This window comes from Chrysochloris asiatica, unplaced genomic scaffold (assembly GCF_000296735.1).
Source record: "Chrysochloris asiatica unplaced genomic scaffold, ChrAsi1.0 scaffold00171, whole genome shotgun sequence".
In the NCBI taxonomy this organism is placed as follows: Eukaryota; Metazoa; Chordata; class Mammalia; order Afrosoricida; family Chrysochloridae; genus Chrysochloris; species Chrysochloris asiatica.
Genome location: NW_006408689.1, coordinates 1,677,046 through 1,688,257, shown reverse-complemented (window position 1 = coordinate 1,688,257; position 11,212 = coordinate 1,677,046). Strand labels below are relative to the sequence as shown.

Sequence of the window (11,212 nt, the reverse complement as noted above, 5' to 3'; positions counted from 1 at the left end):
TGTTTTGTGGCCTAAGACATGGTTTATTCTGGTGAATGTTCCACGTGCACTGGAAAAGAAATGTGTATTGTGCAGTTGTTGGATTGAATGCTCTGCACACATTTTTGAGGTCAAGTTGGCTGATTGTGTTGTTTAATTCTTCTGCATCTTTGTCGAGTTTCTTTCTGACTGTTCTATCCTTTTTGAAAGTGGTGTATTAAAATCTCCCACTGTTATTGTAGATTTGTGTATTTCTTATTTCAAATCTATTAGAGTTTGCTTTATATGTTTTGGAGCTCTTTCATTGGAAGCATAGATATTTAGTATGGTCATGCTATCTTCTTCAATTGACCCTTTAATCATGAAATAATGTCCATCTTTAGCTATTTTGCTGGCTTTTGCCTTAAAGTTTATTTTGTCAGAGATTCGTATTGCCACTCCTGCTCATTTTTTATTGCTATTAGCTTGGTATATTTTTCCCATCCTTTAACTTTTAGTCTGTTTTTGTCTTTGTGTGTAAGGTGTGTTTCTTGCATACAGCATATTGAAGGATCTTGTTTTCTTATCCATTCTGCCACTCTCCATCTCTTAAATTGTGCATTTAATCTGTTGACATTCAGTGTAAATTATCTATAGTTATGAATTAATTTCTGTCTTTTTCTTCTTCTTTTTTTGTGGGTGGTGCTGCTTGTTTCTTTATTCTGCATTCCTTCTGTGACTAGTTCTATAAAGACCTAACTGATTTTACCTGATTTTGCCTACCTAGAGACTGCTTGACTAAACTCTAGTCAGGCTCAGAAAAGCATTTTAGACAAGGCCTCAGTTTTTAGTTCCTTCCAGAGACAAGGTCAATCTCCATTCTGTACATTAGCCTGAATACGTCCTCCTGTTCCAGAAATGTGCTAAATCAGCTCATGCTGCCTTAGAATATCCTTTCACCCCTAGCAACAGCGGGAACTAGATAAAGAATAGACAGGACCCAAGGCCAAATGCCAGATGTTTTCCTTTACCCTAGCCTAAGAACAAAGACCACCAGTCCTGACCAATTAAACTGTAACATCTCATAGTTTGCCAATTGTTAACCAATCCAAAGATTGTAAAGCTGAGAAACCTGTGCTGTTTGAAAACTCTATAAAAACCCTGCAGACAATAAGTTCGAGGCTCTTTCCCTATTCTGCTGCATCGGTTAAGGTTAGAGATCTGGCTCGAGCTTGAATAAACTACCCTTATGTATTTACATCGGTACACGGCTCCTGGGTGGTCTTTGGGGACCCCGAATTCTGGGCATAACAGTTCATGTTTTCTGTGTTCTTTCTTGTCAGTTTTTTCATAGTTTTAATGTTTCCATGTTCTTCTTGGATTTTTATTTTCTTGGGTGTTATGAAGTATTAATTTCCTTTGAGGTTACCTTATATTCTATTAACTTTTCCCTCCATTTAAAACAGTCTATTTTATCCTGTAATCTACCTGACCTCCTCACCACCTGGGTCTCTGTTACTATGTTTTTATCTTCTTTCATATTATGATTGTTTTGATCATAGACTGACCTGCCATATCCTCTAAATTCGTTCTTACAGTTTTGTTCTGTTCTGGACTCTTCCATTTGTCGATTGAGTTCTAAGTGTTAATGCCACGTATGTCAATCTCTGGTTGTTGTCTGTTCTTGTTGGTTTTCAATCCAAAGAACTCCCTTTAGGATGTTTTGAAGTTCAGGGCTGGCTTTGACAAAATCCCTTAGCTTCTGTTTATCCAGGAATGTTTTTATTACACCCTCATATTTGATTGACAGCTTGGCTGGGTTGATGATTCTTGGATGGGAATTTTTTTTTTTCCAGAGTTAAATTATGTCTCTACATTGCCTTCTTGCCTGCATGGTTTCTGTCTAGAGATCAGAGCTTAATTTGACTTACTTGCCTTTGTATATAACATTTCTCTTATCCTTAGCTGCTTTCAGGATTATCTCTTTGTCTTTGATTTTGGAGAGATTGATTATTGTATGGCTTTGTGATTGTCTTTTGAGGTCTATCCGTCCTGGGGTTCATTGAGCTTCTTGAATGCTTATCTTTTCACTTTTCTGGATGTTAGGGAAATTTTCTTCCAGGAGCTCTTATCTTTGAAATTTTCTGTTTAGCTCTTAGACCTCCTCAATTCTTCCATTTGCTTTAGCATCTCTTTGCTGGAGAGCAAGTTTCAGTGTCTCTTCTGACATTCATTTTGAACTTTTCCTTCTTTCTTGTCTTCTTAATGACTTTTTGCTGTCTTCATGTATGATGTTCTTGATGTCATCCCACAACTCTTCTGGTCCTCTCTCTTTAGCGTTTAATGTATCAAATCTGTTCTTCAGATGATCTCTAAATCCAGGTGGGATATTTTCAAGGTCATATTTTGGCTTTCGTGGACTTGTTTTCATTGTTTCAGCTTCAGTTTGAATTTGCATATGAGTAATTAATGGTCTGTTCCACAGTCTGCCCCTGGTCTTGTTTTCACTGATGATATGGTGCTTTTCCATCTTCTCTTTCCACAGATGTAGTCAGTTTGCTCTCTATGTATTCCATCAAGTGACATCCATGTGTATAGCCTTCTCTTATGCTGTCTAAAGAAGGTATTTGAAATGAACAAATCATTGGTTTTGCAGAATTCTAGCATGCGTTCTCCAGCATCATGTCTATCACCAAGGCCATATTTTCCAACTCCTGATCCTTCGTCTTTCCTTCCAACCTTTGCATTCCAATCACCAGTAAGGATCAATACATTTGAATGCATGTTTGATCAATTTCAGGTTGAAGAATTTGGTATACAATTCTTCTATTTCATCCTTACTTTAGTGGTTGGTGTGTAAATTTGAATAATAGTTGTATTAACTGGGCTTCCCTATAGGTGCATTGATATCATCCTATCACACACAGCATCGTATCTCATGACTGATCTGGATATGTTCTTTTTGACAATGAATGAAACATCATTCCTCTTTAATTTGTCATTTCCAGCATAGTAAACCATGTGGTTGTCAGATTCAAAATGGCCAATACCAGTCCATTTCAGCTCACTAATGCCTAAGACATCGATGTTTATGCATTCCATTTCATTTTTGACAACTTCTAATTTTCCCAGTTTCATACTTTGTACATTCCATGTTCTGATTTTCAGTGGATGTTTACAGCTCTTTCTCTTCATTTTGAGTTCTGCCCCATCAGCAAATGAAGCTCCTGTGGGCTTTTCTTCCATGGGCTCTATTTACTCCATTCCCTTTATCACGGTCAACTCTCCTTTGAGGAGGCAGCTCTTCTCCAGTCACATTTTGAGTGACTTCTAACCTGCAGGGCTCATTTTCTGGCACTGTATCTGACAGTGTTTCTCTGTTATTCACGTAGTTTTCAGTGACTAAATATTAGTTAATCACTCCTTCTTTCTTCTCTGTCTTTTTCTGGAAGCTCATCTGAAACCTGTCCACCATGATTGACCTTACTGGTATTTAAAATACCAGTGGCATAGCTTTCAGAATCATAGCAACTCACAAGCCAACACAGTACAATAACTGACAGAGAAGTGGTGGTACTTGTGGGTGGGTTCAAATCCAAGTGCATGTATTTCTGCACAGAAATTCCTTTCCTAAACCAGGACACTTGACATTAATAATATACGCAAACAACATAGATTTTGTTTTCTGCTGTGATAAATATTTACAGCTTCAGAAACCCTATGCAAGGTAGCTATTAGTCAGAAACAATTTGAAGACACTAAGTTTTTGAATGAGTAGTTAAGAACAATCCCACAGTAGCTAATTGTTCATCAGTTTGAGTGTTAGAGATTTAATTACATAATATGCATATATACACATTGTATAGTTTACCTATTACATAATCCTTGGGAAAGATTTCCTTGAATCATTCTAGGCTCAGTCTTGTGTGGTCCATTAATTTCTAATTTGTCCTAGTTTATAGCTGTACCTCCTCTGCTTGATGGTATATCAAAGTCCACCTCTAATGATAATATGTAAAATCACAACAAAGACCAGGAGCCAAATAACAATTTACCATGCTAAATTCTCTCTTGAGGGTCACCTTTCCAATCTGCCTACTGTGTGTTTTACTTGAGAACACACACATTAAAGGTAAGTTTTTTTACAACTATGGTCACTACTTACATGCAAAATTTATTAGTTACATAAAGTATTTTGTAATTTTGTACTACAGTGATTTTGATAGATTTATTCTCATATCGTACATAATACTTTGACAGGCCTTGTCTTTTAAAAATTGAAATCTAAATATATTATTTGCAAAACTTCAAATTGGTATGCAATGTATAAAAATGATTAACTCTAACCTAAATCTAAAAGGAGCTCTGGTAGCGTAGTGGCTATAAGTCAGGCTGCTAACCTCAAGGGCAGTAGTTCAAACCACCAGCATATCTGTGGAAGAAAGAGGAGGCTTTCTGCTCCTGTAAATATTTACAGCTTTGGAAACCCTATGCAGGTTTGCTATGAGTTGGAACCAACTCTACAGCACACCACAACTACCACCAAACCTAATAATCACATTTAAGAAATGCGTTTTTCTTCCTTTATTTTCTTTGAGTACATGTACTCTTCACTTACTATCTCATTATCCAACATAGCACATTTACAAGTTCGAAAAATTCTCAGGTGGTGACTACCATGCTCCATACCCCATATGGCTTTGGGTGGGCCTGGGTGCATACCATGGGCCACTCCAAACAATATACCAGAGGTTCTGGCCATGACAAGCTACTTCACTGATGTACATATCAAGCTCCACCTTTTACCATCACAACTGGAGTATACATGAACCTCTTCTTCTATATAAGGGTGCATATTTCTGCATAGAAATTCCTTTCTAATTCATGACACTTGATATTAATCACATACACAGGACAACAAAGATTGTGCTTTCATATACGAATTAATTTAGAGCATATTTCTAAATTACTGCTTGTTATTGCAGTCAATTTAATTAGCTAGCTAATGACAATATCTGTTCGTAATCAAAGTAGTCAAAAATACCAAGTTTTGCAATTAGGCCATATAATTCCTTAACAACTCAGTTTTATAATGGAAAACTATAAAGCTTTTAGTCCATTTTCTTCAAACAATCCTCTATATTCAAAATTAGGAATTCCACAGTGTATTCTTTTGACATTTAAAGCTGGAGATGGAGTGTTCAGGTTAGAAAGCGCAGCTCCCTCCTGTATTCCAAGTGAAATTGCTTGTAAGTCACATTACATTCTAAATCCATTTCCCCTCAAACCATTCTGAGGGTATAACATTTATTCTTTGTCAGTAATGTTCTTTTCTGTAAAAGACACCAATATAAATTGTAACACAAGGAAACAATCTTTGTTAGGCAATTTTAATGAATTTATAATTATAGAAAACTGTAGAAAATCATGTCTCATCTTTTATCAACTCAGGTCCTCAGTGGCATTTCATTTCAATGCTAAGACAAAAACAGGGGGAGGTAAAGAGAGAAATCTCTATATTTTTGTTAAAAAATATCATGTTAACGGAAATCTATAAACCAAACATAGATAGTGTCACAAATGCAAGCTGACACATGGGCTAACCAGTGGCTGTGCAAAAATTCAGCCAGAAAAGCATTAAAATAAGCTAATTTCATTTCTCCCAGCTGCCTGCCTTTCAATTCTTTATCCCAGCTATCAGGTTTGAATAAATTTCATCTTTCACACTACAAGTAATGAGCAGGCAATGACTTATGAAGCACAGAGACCAAGTTAAGACAAAATTAGAATACAATTTTAATGAGACAGAGCTGAAAAAGTGGAAGTGCTACTCATTTGACAGACTTTGCAAAATATCCAATATTGTTTCAAATGCTTTTTCCTCTCTACAAAGAAACTGTCAAATATTAAAATAAAAAACCCAGGGCTCTGAAGAATTCTTTAACAGCAGCAGATTGTTAATGTGATTACAAGCTAAAAAAAAAAGCTGACAAAAAAAAATTATTAAAGAATTCATTTAAAGAGTATAGCAAATGTGACGTAAAATGTAAGTGTGTTAAGTATAAATAATTTCATGGAAACATGTTTTGGGTTTCTCTGGAAAAAAGGAAAAACAAAGCACATTACCTTTCAAGCAGAATGCATCTCCTTGAAACCAGGTCTTGAAATTGTTGAGAAAATGGAGGATAGATAACCGGTTTTTTTTGTTTTTTTTTTGTTGTTGTTTTTTTGTTTGTTTGTTTACCTGTTGTTTGGTAGTTTATAAAATAATGTTATTGTATTACCTGGAAATACATTGAGAATAAGCTGGCGTGGAAACAAAAGAGAATCAGGCATTAAGGAGTTTTTGTTTTTTTTATGTTTTTTTTTAAGGGTTGATGTACAATGTTCAATATATCAGAAAGAACCTGGTTGAGTGATGAGGGTAACCCGCTGGAGGTATAAAGGGAAGAGGTCCTGGGCTTATAAGAAAGGTTTCTACCAACATGAAAACATTTACTTTCACCTTAAAAAAAATAATATTGTAATTAGAGTTCATCAGGCAACTTGGGAAATAAGATCAGCTAAATAAATCATTGGACTCCTGATGTGGAGCTGTAGGATCAGCACTAGACTTCAAACCATAAAGTGGGCAGTTCAAACCCACCAACTGCTTCTTGGAAAACCTATATAGGGTTGCTGTGAGTCGGAACCAGCTGGGCAGCATTTAACAACAACAACAACTAAATAAATAATAAGAACAACTGAAAAACGTAAGGACTCCAACTCACTCAAGACAATTTAAAGGGATTTGTTGGTATGTTTTCACACCCAGTTTGTCAGAGGAAGTCCCCTCTTCCTTAGAAGACCTGTACCTTTTCCGCTAAATTGAGTGTTTAAGTGAGAAGAGTCTAGGTCAAGTTAACAGTACTGCAAGGTTATTTATACTCTACAGTTAAAACGCATGCTCCCCAAACATCCCCTCAACAATAAAAGTCATCTCCTTTTTCCCTCCTTCTGCTCCTACCTATCCCTTACTGTTTCTTTCTTTTAGTGATTACTTCCTATTGGTTTTTCTAGTGCATAAAACATCTGTGATTTGCTGCAGGTGCTCAGTATTTATAAGGAGAGCCTCAAAGCAAGTACCACTTACAAAACAAGACCCCTGTGAGCAAGAGTGCACAAGAGTTATCCCATGACCTGTGGGGTCATGCTGTTGTTACTCCACAATATTTAGGAAAGAAGGTGCCTCCCATGAACAACTTACAAAGTCCTGTTTTGTCTGGTAGACCAAACTATTTGTAAAATGATAAGCTATCAAATATCTTTTAAAAATGTCTACGTGGACTTTCAAAATATACATAGGTGTCTCAACCTGATATTGCATTTTGTAGTACACACACACACCCCAATCTAGTAACTTTCTAATGCTGATGGTAGTCTCCCTTGGAGCCCCCAGGCTCCCCTGCTCCTAATGCACTTCCTTGACTTTGAAGTTTGAGTCCCTTAAAGCTATGATATTTCCTGGATAGCAAACAATGAGGGGGAAGCTTTGTTTTGAAAAAATACATTTGATAGCCATGAGACTTGTAAATGTAATTTGCTTTTAACAGCCAATAACATTGACCAAAAAAACCATGTGTGCTGTGTTTTCCTATAAAAGTCCCAATTCTTTAAGCAACATGGTAGGAATTTAGTTAAAGGAATTTCATGGAGCTAATTACAGTTTGTGAATGTCTCCAGCTTTCTCCTTATTCTGAGTGCTATTAAGCAGTGTACCTTGAGGGTTTTCTTCAGCCTGAATTTCTACAGTGATATTCTCCTTTCTGCCTATAGAATTTTATTTTGAAACTCAAATCTAAGAAATTCAACAAAAGACCAAAGTAATATTGGTGTTTTAAATCATTTTCCTAAGTATAGCCAACAAATTATCTTTTGCAGTGTTTAAGGTAAACTTTTTGGTAGACCAATTAAATTGGTAGAAAAATTATGTAAAATGTAGTACTATATTGTATTATAAAATTGTATTATTTAATTGGGTTATATGCACATACGATCAAATTACATATTATATATTGTTTATATGGAGTGTGGTATCATAGGAGCCCTGGTAGTGTAGTAGTTACAAATCTGGCTGCTAACCTCAGGGTCAGCAGTTCAAAACTACCAGCTGTTCCATGGGCAAAAGATGAAGCTTTCTGCTCCCGTAAAGATTTACAGCCTCAGAAACCCTGTACAGGGTCACTATGAGTCGGAACCAACTCCATGGCACATAACAACAGTGTGGTATCATAGGATAAGCACTGGATCTCAAGGCTGATTTGAAACATAAGGTCCGCTGTTCAAACTCACCGGCCCCTCCTTGGAACCCATATACAGGGTTGCTATGAGTCAGAATTGACTCGACAGTACTTAATGACAACATTATAAATTGTATATATATATATATATATATATATATATATATATATATATGTATGTACATATATGTATATACATAAAGGAGTTTTGGTGTGGCTCTGTAAAATAATTACTGGACTGCTAACTTCAAGGTCGGTGATTCAAACCCATTAACTGCTCCTTGGAAACCCTATACAGTGTCTCTATGAGTAGGAAGTGACTCCATGATTCTTAACATATATGTAAAATACATAAAATTAGAATTTATATATGAGAGCAAATCAAAAATTATCTGCATTCTAGTTATAGTAAAATGCCTGTCCATGTCCATGTTGGCTGATGACAACATTGAGTATGCATGTGAAATGATTCTGTACAATAGGTGAGTGACAGTGGATTATGTGGCAAATCCTTTGCAAATCAGCCATGACTCTGCCTATGAAACAATACATGACAGATTGGGTTTTGAAAAGTTTGTGCAAGATGGATACTGGAACAACTCATAGAAGAGCACAAACAGAAACATTTGGACATCTGCAAACAAAACTTTGACAGATATTAAAGGTAAGTAAAAGTTTCTTTAAAATATTCGTGACTGGTGACTAGACATGGATTCATCTCTATGAGCCTGAGACTAAATGGCAGCATATGGAATACAAAATCATCAATTGCTGACCAAGAAAATGTTCCAAAGTCAACTATCAGCAGGAAAATATGATGCTTACAGTTTTCTGGGATTCTCAAAAACTGGTATTAGAACACAATCAGGGAAAAGTTCAACAATAAACAGTGCTCATTACAGTGAGATGGTCACTGAAGAGCTGAAGCTTAAACTTTACATTAAAGACAGAGGACTGTTATCCAAAGGCTTTGTCATCTTGCATAACAATGCAAGCCCACACTCCTCTGCCTACACTGTTGACACTCTGGAAAAATCATTTTGCAGTGTTTAAAATATCCTCCCTATATTCCTAATCTTATTCCATAGGACTTTCACTAGCTTGATCTCCTGAAAGCAACCCTTTGAGGATGAATACTCACCTCTGATGAAGTGAAGACAGTGGTACACTCGTGGCTCAAAGCTCAGCCTAAAAATTTTTTAGTAAGGGAATACAAATGCTTGTTGACAGATGGACAAAATGTATTGAAAAGCAAGGAGACTATGTAAAAATATGATGTATTTGTCTTTTCTAAAAGTTGATTAAATTAAATACTACAACCAGAGTTTAAATTCAGATAGTTTTTGACTCACCCTTGTATATATTAGAACAAAAAATTGGAAGATGGGATAGATTGAGCAGCTGAAGACTCTAGACTCATGGAAAGAGAAAGGCTGTTTGCTGGCAGCCAATAAGCAGGCTTGCAGAATGTGTCCCATGGTTGTTTAAATGTTTATAGATTCCTGAGTGTTTTGGTGTACATCCAAAGAAAAACAAAAACAAAAACAAATAACCCCCAGCGGGAACAGAAGCAAATACTGTTGAATAAGGATGCATGGAGGAGATTGTAATCATTGCAATTAAATGAAATACAATAGGATGAGTGTAAAACTGAAGTTCTCCCATGTAAACTATCACTAAATTCACAATGAAAACTTTTTAAAAAAAGGAAGATGAATTTCCAATTCATGAAATAATGATGAAAAGAGGCTAATGGTAGAATACAGATTTGATTACTTAGCATGCTATGCCTTCACAAGATGTCTAGAAATAAAATGACCAGTTTATGTCTACTCATGATTCCTTAAGAAACTTGAATTTTCAAAAAAAAAATGGAGTCTTTTCCCAGAATCTTTCTTTACTTCATCCACCCCCACCTCCCTGATACACAGTTAAAACTCTATTTAGTCCTTAATAATTAGTGTCCTGGTGTAAAGCTGTAGAATAAGCACTGGCCTACTAACGGCAAGGTCAATGGTTCAGATTCCCTAGCCAATCCTTGGAAACCCTATACAGAATCGCTATGAATTGGAAACAACTTGATGGCACTAAACAAAAATGATCTATAAAATATTCTGAATCTGTCACTTATAAATAAGGTAAAAATTAGTATAAAAATTGTTGTTTTGTTGTTGTGGGCCAGACAGTTGATCCAGCTCCTAATGATCCCATGTACCAAAAAAGAACTGCTCTATACGGTTTCTTGGCTGTAATCTTCATGAGAGCAGATCTCCAGGTCTTTATTCTGGTAGTACTAATACTACTCAACTTCCCTAAAATTTTAGGAATTTTGTTCACAAATGCAGAGCTAGACCTGAGCCATCACCTTGGGTGTAGAAAATGGAGCCTACCCTTGAAATTCTCTTGGCCCTTCATTATAGGTACAGTGAGCTCCTCTAGTCCTTCTTCCTCAGTTCCTTTCTCTATTTTGTTTTTTAATTCCTTAGCTTCCTCCTCCTCTTGCCTATGACATAGAAACTTGTGCATGCCTCCATTATGCATTGTGACAGATACCTTAGGATTCTTTATTTACCTGTTGGAATTCCTATTAGACTGTTAGCTTTTTGAGGGCAGAGGGCTGATCTTATTCATAAGTCTATGCCTAAAGATCACTGGTAAGTTACTGAAACTGGTAATGGCTAATGCAGTTCATCAAGGGTAGATAGTCACACAAGAAGGCTGGCTGGCTGGCTTGGAATTTTGGGGAATAGTGACTAGAAATGGTCATAGAATGAAATTCTACATAGATACAAGAACCTTCAGGAGAAGCTATCATAGTTTTCCAGTGCTACTCTTACAGAGGACTCCTGGTGTGGCACTGTAGGATCAGCACTAGACTGTATACCACAAGGGCGGCAGTTCAAACCCACCAGTTGGTTCTCAGACACTCTGTACAGGGTAGCTATGAGTAGCTATGAGTGGGAACCAACTTGATG

The 11,212-nt window shown here is 36.4% G+C and overlaps 1 pseudogene; it reads right to left on the bottom strand.

Annotated features, from left to right (window-relative positions):
- The window catches only part of LOC102826295, a 132,457-nt pseudogene extending 121,679 nt beyond the window's left edge, over positions 1-10,778 (bottom strand).
- Between the last annotated feature and the right edge of the window lie 434 nt (positions 10,779-11,212).